The following is a 12,471-nucleotide window of genomic DNA, read 5'->3' on the forward strand; positions in this document are numbered from 1 at the left end:
TCTTTTTCCTATCTGATTGTTGCAACTAGGATTTCCAGTACTATTTTGAATAAGAGCAGTGAAAGTGAGCATCCGTGTCCTGTTCTTGATCTTCAGGGAAATGCTTTTAATTTTTGCTTGTTGAGTATGATGCTGACAGTGGGTTTTCATATATAATTTTTATTGTGTTGAGGTATGCTCCTCCTATTCCCACTTTGCTGAGAGTTTTTTAAATAAATGGGTTCTGAATTTTGTCAAATGTTTATTCTGCATCTATTGATATGACCTTGTGATTTTTATTCTTTTTTTTTGTTTGTGTGATATATTACATTTATTAACTTGCAGATTATGTGATATATTACATTTATCAATTTGCAATATCCCACTAGATTATTGTATATAAATCCTACCTGACCATGGTGTATATGTTCTTTTTGACACATTGCTGGATCTGGTTTACTAATACTTTGTTGAGAATTTAACATCAATGTTCACCAGGTATATTAGATTATTATTTTTCTTTGTAGTATCTTCATCTTTTCTTCTCTTGAATTTTTTAGAATATTTTGAGAAAGATAGGTGTTAGTTTTCCTTGAATATTTGGTTAATTTCTTCTATGGAGCCATCTGGTCCAGAATTTTTTGTTCGTTGGAAGGTTTTTGTTTGTTTGTTTGTTTGTTTGTTTACTGTTTCAATTTCATTACTTGCAATCAGTCTAATCAGATTTTCTTATTCTTCCTTTTTCAGCTGTGGAAGATTGTATGTATCTAGTAATTTATCCATTTCATTCAGATTGTCTAATTTGTTAACACATATTTGTCCATAATATATTCTCAAAATCTTTTATATTTTTGTTGGGTCAGTTGTTACTTCTTTTTTATTTCTAATTTTATTCATTTGGGTCCTCTATTTTGTTTTTCTAAATGAGTCTGGTTAAATGTGTGTCAATCTTGTTTATCTTTTCAAAGAACCAGCCCTTGGCTTCATTGATCTTTTCTATTGCTTCCTTAGACTCTATTTTTTTTTTCTGTCGTGTTCTTTATTATTTCCTTCCTTCTACACACTTTCAGCTTTGTTTGCTGTTCTTTTTCTAGTTCTTTCAAGTATAAAGTTAGATTGTTTACTTCAGATAGTTCTTTTTTTCTTGAGGTAAACCTGCAATGCTATGAATTTCCCTCTTAGGGCTGCTTTCATTGTGTGCTAGAAGTTTTGGGTTGTTGTGTCCCCATTTTCATTTGATTCAAGATACCTTTTGATTTATTTCTCAATTCCATCATTAACCCATTCATTGTTTAGTAACATGTAATTTAGCCCCCAAGATTTTGTGTGTTTTTTGATTTTCTTCCTGTGATTGATTTCTAGTTTCATACCATTATGATTAGAAAATATACCTGATATAATTTCAATCTTCTTAAATTTGTTGAGACTTATTATGTGTCCTACCATGTGCTGTATCCTAGAAAATGTTACATATGTACTTGGAAATATGTATATTCTGCTGCTTTGTGGTAAAATGCTCTGAAAATATCAATTAAGTCTCTCTGGTCTAGTGTCATTTAAGACCATTGCCTCTTTGTTGATTTTCTGTCTCAAAGATCTATCCATTTACATCAATGGGGTGTTAAAATCTCTTACTATGACTGCATCACTATTGATCTCTTTCTTTATGTTCAGCAAGATTGTCTTCATAGATTTAAGTGCTCCTATATTGGGTGCATTAATACTTACAAAAGTTATACCCTCTTATTGAATTGATTTCTTTATCATTATGTACGGTCTTTCTTTGTCTCTTACTATAGCCTTTGTTTTAAGTGTATTTTGTCAGCTATAACTATTGCTACCCAACTTATTTGTTAATTTGCAGCTGCATGGAATCTCTTTAATTTTAATCTGTGTACATCTTTCATTCAGAGGTAGGTCTCCTGTAGACAGCATGTATGTGGGTCTTATTTTCTTATCCATTGAGCTACACTATATCTTTTGACTGGAGCATTAATCCATTTACATTTAATATGATTATTGGTAGGTACATGTTTTTGCCATTTTATTTTTTATAACTGTTTCTCTGATTTTGTTTTTTGTTTTTCTTTTCCTTAAAGAAAGTGCTTTAACATTTTTTGTAATATTGGTTTGGTGGTAACAAACTTTCTTAGCTTTTTCTTATATGAAAAGCACTTTATTTCTCCTTCAATTTTAAATGATAACCTTGCTGGAGTGGGATGACAGGGAGTACAGAAGGTGGGTATATTGCATTCCCCCAAGCTGATGCTATGAGGGGAGTGTTTCACCCAAGAAAGATGGCATCTGTGTGGTGGGAGAGTGATCAGCACAAGAATCCTGGCAGCTCTCTTCCCAGAGCCACAAACCCCAGTCTCTCCTTAGATGACTCTAGTTTGCTTAGCTCCCTCTGCCTGAGCCCAGTGTAAGTGACTATGAATGAGATTTTTGTCTATTGACACTTTAAGAGGGTACCTGTGTTTCCAGCAGACCCTTATCTCTCTCTGGTGAACAGAATCCCTGCTGATTTCCACAGCCAGATGTCAGTAGGGGCCCGTTCCTTCCTCTCGTTCTCTTGGTTGGGGAGCCTGGTTTGAGGTTGATACCCCATGCTCTGCAGGGGGAAACTTTGCAGTTGAAATATCCCTTCAGGACCTCGGGTGTCACCTGTGAGAGCATGGTCAGACGTTTTCATGTCTTAACACTCCTACAAGCCTTTATGTGGCTTCTTCTGTAAATCCTTAATTATTAGACCTCTGTTCAGCTACTCCTTGATAGATTGGTCAGGTTGATTATTCTATATGTTAATTGTAATTCCAATTTTGTCCTGGAAGGAGATGAGTGTAGCTTCCACCTCAACCACCATCATCTTGGATCTCCTCTTATGTTCTATTTTCTATTGTTCTTCATTTGTGACTTTTCCTACCTATGCTGTTCTACTTTTGAAAGACAATGCATAAAATAATACCAACCTCTTAGGAAATTAAATATTAATAAAAGGGTAATAGGTAAAGAAAATGAGATGTGGTATAGACATATAATGGAATATTACCCAACCTTAAGAAACAAGAAAATCCTGACCTTAGTGATAACATGGGTGAACCTAGGAGACATTATGCTAAGTGAAATAAATCAGTCATAGAAAGAGAAACAATGCATGATTCTATTTATATAAAGTATCTAAAATATAAAATTTATAGAAACAGAGAATATAATGATGGTTGCCAGCAACCATCTTCTCTTCTGGGAGGAGGAGAAAAAATGCAGAGTTGTAGTTCAGTGGGTATAGAGTTTCAGTTATTCAACTAAATATGTTCTGGAGACTTGTACAACAAAACTTTAACAGTTAACAATACTGTGTTGTGCACTTGAAAACTTGTTAACAGGGTATTTTTCATTTTGGGTACTCTTCTCTTGCCACAGAAAAAAAGCAAAAAGAAAAAAACAAAAAGGAACACAAGAAAACTATTGAAGATAAACCTAGTACCTTGTGTGTGACAATGATTTTATGTCTGCTTATTTCCAAACTCATCATATTGTGTAAACTGTGTGCAATTTTTATATATCAATTATATTTTAATAGCATTGCTCAAAAGACATATTTTTAAAAGAATTAACCCAAATGCTCATGGTCAAATAACTAGCATGACAATTTCTTTTTTTCATATTTGTGTGTATCAGGTAGTGCATCACGTAGTGGACATCCAAGATTGTGTCTGAACATGAATTTAACTGATTGAGTTGTGAGCTATTATTCTGGCATTCTGAGTAATACTTTACACATAATATGTTTTTAAGCAGAGAAAGTAATTCTTGATCAACACTCCTTACAATAAGAGATTTATTGACTGTTTCAAGTCCATACTAATGTAAATGTGTGATTTCTTTCCAGATTCCCATATGAAGCAGAGTAGACTCCTTGAGGCTATCCACCATCAGTGATATTAATAATAATGAATGATATCAAATAAGCTTTCTACATTAACAATTGTGTTTCAATCTCAATAATTTTATCTTTTACAACCCCCAAGTATAAACCCATAAGTAAAAAAGAAACTTCAAATCTATCATATGTATGCTTACTGTAGCTCTAAATATGGTGTATGTATTTTTATCTGACTAATTAACCTGACTTATCCCGCCCCCCCCCCCACAACTACATTGGAAGATGTGTAGGACTTGCTTTCTTACTATTCTATGAAGTCTCCTCAATCAATAAGAAAATAATAAATATGTCATTTAATGTTTCCAAGGCCACAAGGAAAGGACAGTTGATGGGTATAAGGTCATATTGTAGTGAATGTCACTTGGGCTCATGAATCGTTTTATGCATTGACAACACTTCAAACAGATGTATAAAAATCTACACAGTGCTGTACAATGCAAAGCATGAATATGTCCTGTCTACCTGTTGATTGGTTCTCTACAAAAGATACCTTTCTGTCTTTATACAAATAGTCAAAAGGTTGGTGAGACTCCAAAAATGTTCATATTAAAAAATAAAAAAATCAGAGAAGCAGAAGAATGACTGTGCACATACAGGCTAGCACAAAGGACAGAATATGGATGGCAATGCCACAGTTTGTTCTTGAGCATCTGATTGGTGCTACGCCTCTCTCCTGACATTTCAGTCATCTGGGTATGCTATACTTGTATTTACCTGCTATTTTCATGGGCAATTTGCAGAGAAATTAACTGGGTAAAATCTCAAACCTGGAAACAGCATTTGCTGACGAAGTTTCTCAAAACAGAGGAGTGTAACCATTCTTTTTATTTCTTTAAGAAATAACCACTGAAGAAGCGCACGTTGAGATTTAACTTTGTGTGATGGTCCTAAAAGTCCTCATTTGGTTTACTTAAATATTTACTGTGATTCTTAAAATACCAATAAAATATTTATGAAACATAATCATTTGAAAGAGGACAGACTGTGTAATTCGAGTGAGGGATGAGAGAGTCACTTTGTTGTTGTATGAGTTGCTTTTAGAAAATGACCATGAGTAAAGAGCAACTGCTTTCCTGAACATACTAGTTTTCATTTGGAAGCCTTTGAATTCAAGTGTCTCTTTTGACTGCACTCCTGCTCACTACTACTGAAACCACACAGGAGTCTTTCCTTTAATTAATTAGGATATAATTAAACAGCAGGTACCCAAGCAGAAGCTGGAGAATCAGTTCCATCTGTTCTTCAGGGTCTCATGGTGATGACAAGACAATTCCCCCACGAATTAAAGCTTAAGCGGTATACATATTTTAATTTCCAGCTATCTCTTTTATAAATTGCTCTTATGATTTCACTTGATAATTTAACAGTTCAAAATTGAAGCCCCTCCAGCATTTACCCTGAAAACATACAAAAAGAAAGCCTCGTGAAGGGAAGAAGGGAAACTGTCCCCTGTAATTTACATTGGCAAGCACAATCAAAAGAATGTATCATTCAGTTATTAATGTAAAACAGTGAGCAGACATCATTTTATGAAAGCAATCAGTTTTAATTTGGAGATACAGGAGATTTCAAAACAGAGATAAGGTTTACAATATTCCAGAATGTAGAGAGTGGGGTGAGCTTTATGGGACACATGTTAGTGTCATATTTTTAGTTTGGGAGAACTGAAAACAAGGAATGAAATTTTTGCTAAAAGAAAATTTCTGGAAACACAGTTAAAACATTTGACTCTCAGATACCAGGACACCTATATCACTTGCTACTATACATTGTATTTTTTGAATCACTCTCATTTCTTCTGCAAAATTGTAATTTTCAAGAGGACAAGATACCTATTTGACTCATTTCCTTATGCCCATAGAAGACGCTGGAGTGCTCTATTGCTAGTTGCTGAATAGCAATAATTCACTCAGCTATTTATTCCGTGTCTGCTGTATAAACTTACCTTGCTTCTTGACCACAGTATGTTTAGATCCAGAGGAGGCTAGGGCTTTGAATGACTGTCGGCATCACAGTTTGGTCCTCCTTGAAAATAAAACTGATGTACTCAAGTCATATTTCTGGATGCTTGCCTATTAAATAGAAAAGTAATGACTATCATGTAATGTGATACTAAAATATATGAAAAAATAAAGGTAATTGATAAGGTATGAGTGTGTGATAGATGCTTATTTTATCTGGATATTAGAAAAACAATTAAATTTATTTACCTGCAATAGTAGGTTAAAACAATGCTGCACTTTAACTTTGGCATTAGAAGATTAAGAACCAAGACACATTAAGATTAGAATATAATTATTAAACTAAACTATCATTTATTAATTCAATGAGTGTGTTTTAAGTTTATGCAATGAGTAAACAGAAACCAGTCCCTACACACATGGAGCCTAAAGACCTTTGATGAAATGAATAAAATTGTTTGGGGCCAAGTGTATTGCAGAAGATCCTGTAGTAGAGGCATTTTACCAAGTTAAGGAGACTAGAAAACCACCCTTGAGTTGAGGTAAGAACAGTTTTCAGACTTGAGCAGATAGAAAGGGAAAGAGTGTCTGAGCACAGGGAACAGCATATTCAGAAACTACAGTTTTCATAAAACAGTTACAAAGCTACTTCAGTAGCCTTATGAGGGGCAATGGAAGATTTGGTTAGGGTGATGGTGGTAGTCGTGATGGAATGATGGAAACAAATTCCAGACATACATACAAGTATTTGTAGAGGACATTGTGATGGTTGGTACACCACTATGAGTTTCATCAGCTTTAAATATACACATAAAACATGACTTGTGAAGGACAAGTAAAGATTGATAGAAATAAGATTTACCTGGTGTGCATGAAAGAACAGTCTCTGCCACATAATATTTTCTTGTCATTAGAAGCAGAATGCTATAAATTTAATGCAAAGGAAAGATTAGAAATCTCTAGGCTGTCAGCAGGTGAGCAGGATAAGCTTTATAATAATTAAGGAGAAGCCAAAGAAGTATTGAGGTCAATATAGTTAATGTGCAAGCATGAGCGGTAATAATATAACAATCTGATTAAAAGGACACATTTAATATTACAGACTTTAACACAAAACTTATAGAAACAACATTTATATGCACCTAAAATTTCAAATGAAATATCATTTGTCCAAATTAAAATGTAACATAAATAACATAAAGTGTGACTTTGAAGATCTGGGTTAGTCCAAAGATTAACAACTATAGGACATAACATTGTACATTAAAGACACAGGTCATTAAAGGTCATTCATACTATTTGCTTGAGATAAAACAGAAAAACTCATCAGGAATTTTTAAAGTGATATAATGCAAACTTCAGGCTTGAAAAATAATTTCAATTATTCTTAACTATATCTTACACATTACATAGAATAAAATGGCATTCTAACTATAGCTGATGACCAGCAACATAGATTTGAACTAAGTGGGTCCACTTACATGCAGATTTAAAAAAAATAAATACTTGTACTGTGATCTGCCAGGGTGTCTGCAGATGCAGAGGACCAGCCATATGCATTGATCTCCACCATATTATATAAGGCACTTAAGAATCCACAGATTTTGGTATCCGTAGGGATTCATAGAACTGATCACTTATGCATACCGAGAGACATCTAAGTTTTGGGGGAGTCAAAAGTTGTATGGGCATTTTTCCTTGCGCAGGGTTGGGCACCCAACACCCACATTGTTCAAAGGTCAGCTGTATTTCCAAAAATGAGGAATTCTATCATTGCAGATAATACATGATAGCAAATGACACAATATATCATGTGCATGTGTTTGTGTGTGTGTGTGTGTGTGTGTATGGTACTCTTATTCTGTACTATGTATATGGTACTGAGTGATGCAGTTATACCACTAACACTTTACAGAAAAGATTAGGCCTTAAATTATTTTCTAACTATTCAATAGTTAGCAAGCTATTATTCAGACCATGAGCTACATAGAATTGCAGAATTATTGAAATTCACCAGCTAGAATGCAATTTTTAAATGTTTTATTTATTTATTTATTTTAGAGAGAGGGGAAAGGAGAAAGAGAGAAACATCAATGTATGGATGCTTGTCACAGGCCCCCTACTGGGGACCCAGCCCACAACCCAGGCATGTGCCCTGACTGGGAATTAAACCAGAGACCCTTTGGTTCACAGGCCCATACTCAGTCCACTGAACCACACCAGCCAGGGCTGCTGGAATGCATTTTGAAACAAAGTCATGATAAAAGACAAACATCTTGGCCAACTTGTCAGTTGTTATACAGTGTATAATTTAAATAAAACACCAAAGGATATTAATAGCTTTAGTACCACCCATCCTTATTCTTGTTTTTGCTTTTCAAAGGCCAACACTTTGTCCCTGGCTGGTGTGGTTCAGTTGCTTGGACTGTTATCCTGTACATCAAAAGGTCATGAGTTCAATTCTTATCAGGGCACATGTCTGGGTTGTGGGTTTGGTCCCTGGTTGCAGCAACTATAGGAGGCAACCAAATGATTGATGTTTCTCTCTCATTTATGTTTTTCTCCGTTTTTTCCTCTCTTTCTGATATTAATAAGCATGTACTCAGGTGAAGATTTTCTTGAAAGGCCAACACTTTCAACTCTTAGTTTTTCATTCTGATATTTTTATTCTTTTTTAGACTAGTATATTTGTACTACTCTTCATTGCTTCACCGTGATTGAATAGGATCAGTAGGTTTCCTGTTATGGTAGAGGATTTAGCTATGTTGCAATACTGTTTCCCCTCACTTTCTCTCTATACTATCACCGAATCATAATATTCAATTAATTCATACAGAATATATTGTAATTAGCATGCAAATGCTGTACACCATTACAGCAGGTAGTGTTTTGTGTTATGTTTTGTTTGTGAACTTCTACCGTAAACCTTACATCCAGGGGCTATGAGTTGCCAATGTCTTATCTAATTATTGTGTATGTTCTGATAGCTTTTTTCTCCCCATCCACTCCAGCAGGTTTTTCAAATATATGTTTTCAAATGTGTAATATTTCTAATGTGTCAATTGCTTTATCAGTTCTTTATCAGGCATTATCATTTATCTATCAGAAATAACTTCTTTTGTGTCAGATTTTTACTGAGAACATTCCTTTTTGTGTAAATTAGTTTCATTTCCCCCACTAAATATCTTTATTCTAAACTTCTTTCTCCTGTTTTGATCTGAAATTTATGCTTTTTCAAGCTGTCAGGCTTGGAAGTCCAGCCAACACTTTCAAGGTTTGGGGATCCATTTCCTGGATCCCTAATTTTGATTCTGAGCCCTTGCCCTAATGAAGTATATTTTGAAGTTTTTATATATTTTTAGCTTTTCCGTGTTTCACTTCACAATTGATAATGAATTTTCCATGTTTAGAATTCTAGATTTTAATACATTTTTATTGCAGAATATGTAGGCACTGCTCTATTCTAGTGAATTTAAGAATTCTTACTAGTTTTTTCATTCTTGAGCCTGAGATAAGTAGTGCTCCTATTTGGGGAACTTTTATTTTACCCAAATATGTTAAAATTTCACAATGCTATGATTTAACATTGGTGGTTTATTATTGAATAGAACACTTTCTTTATAAAGACTCATGTTTTTATTTCTAGAAATGTTCTGGTATTATTCCTTTGCTATTTCCTGTCTTTCAGTTTCTTCAAAAATATGAGATGCCCAACCCAGGATTGATATTCTAATATCACTATTTATTTTGCTGGCTCTCTTCTCTTTTTGTTTTCTGTCAGTTTTGTTGAGATGTAATTGACGTACAAAACTGTAGAAATGTAGGTGTGGACTTCCGGCAAGATGGAGGAATAGGTGGACGCACCGTACCTCCTCGCACAACCAAGAACAAAACCACAATAATTTACAACAATGATTTGCAGTCATAATATCAGAACTGTCAGAGGATTTATCTAAATGGAAGTCGGACAGCCAAGAAGTTGAAGTAGACCCATACATCCAGACTGGTAGGAGACTACGAGCCGAGCCGAGCGAGTGGGCGCCGGGCTGGCGCGGGTCGCAGGCACGTAGGTCGGGGGAAATTTGGCGCAAAATCGGTGCCACAGCAATCCGGGACGCAAGAGCGCAGCGGTGCAGCCATGATCCCTGAGTACGCATGCAGTGGCTGGGGGAATCAGTGGGGCAGCAATTGGGGACCAGGGCAGAGCTCACGGCCCAGAAGCCCAGGGAAGTATCTGACTCCAGGAGAACGGAAGGGTCGCCATTGATCCCTCCTGTCCCCGCTCCCGCCCCTGCCCCTACATATAACGTCACAAGCTAGCGACTGGGGCGCCCAGCCCCGGTGAACACCTAAGGCTCCGCCCCCCACCGTAACAGGAGCGACCAGACCGGAGAAAAAATAAATAAATAAGTAAAATAATAGGAGAGATAGGGAAAGACAGAAGACATGTTTCCAGCAGAACAGATCAGTCCCCCAGGACTCATCCTTTTGAGTGACCAAGAAATAGCCAATCTATCAGATGCACAGTTCAAAACACTGGTGATCAGGAAGCTCACGGAACTGGTGGATTTTGGATCCAAATTACATGAAAAAATGCAGATTACCATAAAAGGGATGCAGGAAGACATACGGAGGGGACCCAATTGTGAAAGGAAGGAATCTGAGTCTCAAAATAACACAGTGGACCAGAAGGAAGATAGAATCAACCAAGCAGGAGAGCATGATGAAATAAGAATTCAAAAAATCGAAGAAAAGCTTAAGACCATCGAGGACACCTTTAAACGTTCCAACATCTGAATTATAGGGGTACCAGAAGGGGAGGACCAACAAGTGGAAAAGTTATTTGAACAAATAATAAAGGAGAACTTCCCCAAACTGGCAAAGGGAACAGTCTTCCAAGAAATCCAAGGAGCGCAGAGAGCCCCAAAGAAGTTGGACCCAAGAAGAAACACACCAAGGCACATCATAATTACATTAGCCAAGGTAAAAACGAAGGAGAGAATCCTAGAAGCAGCAAGAGATAAGGGGACAGTCACCTACAAAGGAGTTCCCATCAGACTGTCAGCTGATTTCCCAAGAGAACTTACAGGCAAGAAGGGGCTGGAAAGAAATATTCCAAGTCATGAAAGACAAGGACCTACAACCCAGATTGCTCTATCCAGCAAAGCTCTCATTTAGAATGGAAGAGAAGATAAAGTGCTTTTCAGATAAGGTCAAATTAAAGGAGTTCATCATCACCAAGCCCTTACTTTATGAAATGCTAAAGGGACTTATCTAAGAAAGAAGATAAAGAAAAGACATGTATAGTAAAAGGACAGCAAACTCACAATTATTAACAACCACACCTAAAGCAAAACCAAAAGAAACTAAGTAAACAACTAGAATAGGAACAGAACCACAGAAATAGAGGGTACAAGGGGGGGATAGCAGTAGGGGTGGGAGGAGGAGAGAGGGGGAAAAGGTATAGAGAATAAGTAGCATAGAATATAGGTTGAAAATAGATAGGGGGAGGGCAAGAATAGTACGGGAAATGTAGAAGCTAAAAAACTCATAAGTATGACATATGGACAAGGACTAAAGGGGGGGAAGGTGGGTGGGAGAGGGGGCACAGGGTGGAGGGGAGTGAAGGGGGAAATGGGACAACTGTAATAGCATAATCAATAAAATATATTTTAAAAAAAAGAAATGTAGGTGTATAGCATTAGGATCTGACTTACATATATTGCAAGGTCCTATTTTGTTTTGGTTTACTTTCATAATTGTATGTTCAATTAAAGCTTGCAACTTTTCTATTGACCTTTTAAAATTTGGGATAGCATATTTTAAATTTCCTTATTCATATTTTCCTCAGCATCCTGAATTTTTATTTGCTAAATTAGCAACCTTAGTAATAAGTATAGCACACACAAACACCTAAAATTGTAACTAAAAACTAAACAGTCACAAAACAATGTCTGACATGATTGCCCTGTGTTAACATTTTATGTTCTTTTTATTTTTTTAATGTTAATTTAAATAAATGATTCCATTACTCATCATTGAATTGATCATGGTTTGGTTTGTGTGGGGCAGAGTGGTACGCTGCTTTCACATAAAAGTCAGCAGGTCTTTTTATTAAGGCAACTTCAAATAACAGCCTCTGTGGGTTTTGCTCTGAGGTTGGTTCATTACTACAGAGAATCCTCCAAGTCTTCCACTGATAAATACACATCCGTGTATCAGCTTTATCATGCCGGATCACAGTCAGCTTCTTCTGTGTGTCGTATTTCACACAAGCCCTTCATTTCAGGCCTGCAACTCATCCCAAACTCTCTCTGTGCCTGATGACCCTAAACCTGTCACGGTTCCACAACTTTTCCACATACTTATGAATTTATCCAAACTTTGACATATCTCTATTCACAGACAAGAAACTTGAGTTACTCTGCCTCCCTCATGATGTGATTCTTTATTTTATCTCTAAGATTTCTTTTTGTTTTTTTTCTTAGAATTTCCTTTTCTCTGCTTATATTCCTCATCTGTTATAGTATATTTTCCTTTATCTATTATAGCATATTAATCAGGGTTTTCATATATTTCTAGAGTGAT

This window comes from Phyllostomus discolor, chromosome 1 (assembly GCF_004126475.2).
Source record: "Phyllostomus discolor isolate MPI-MPIP mPhyDis1 chromosome 1, mPhyDis1.pri.v3, whole genome shotgun sequence".
Lineage (NCBI taxonomy): Eukaryota > Metazoa > Chordata > Mammalia > Chiroptera > Phyllostomidae > Phyllostomus > Phyllostomus discolor.